Genomic DNA, 212 nt, shown 5'->3' on the forward strand with positions numbered 1-212 from the left:
CAGCGAGAAGACCGAATCATTTTGAAAACGAGAAACGGATCATAACGAATCACCTGTCATCGGGTGAGTGTTATAGCCGCGATGATGGGAGCGGGCCAGAGAGTGCTCGTTGAAAATGATGGTGTTATTTGGAACGGCAGCGGCGTTCATATCCATATGATGGTGTTTTTGGGAGGAGTGAAAGTCTTAATGCTTATTCTTTATCGTGGTAG

This window comes from Penaeus monodon, chromosome 30 (genome assembly GCF_015228065.2).
Source record: "Penaeus monodon isolate SGIC_2016 chromosome 30, NSTDA_Pmon_1, whole genome shotgun sequence".
NCBI classification, from domain to species: Eukaryota; Metazoa; Arthropoda; class Malacostraca; order Decapoda; family Penaeidae; genus Penaeus; species Penaeus monodon.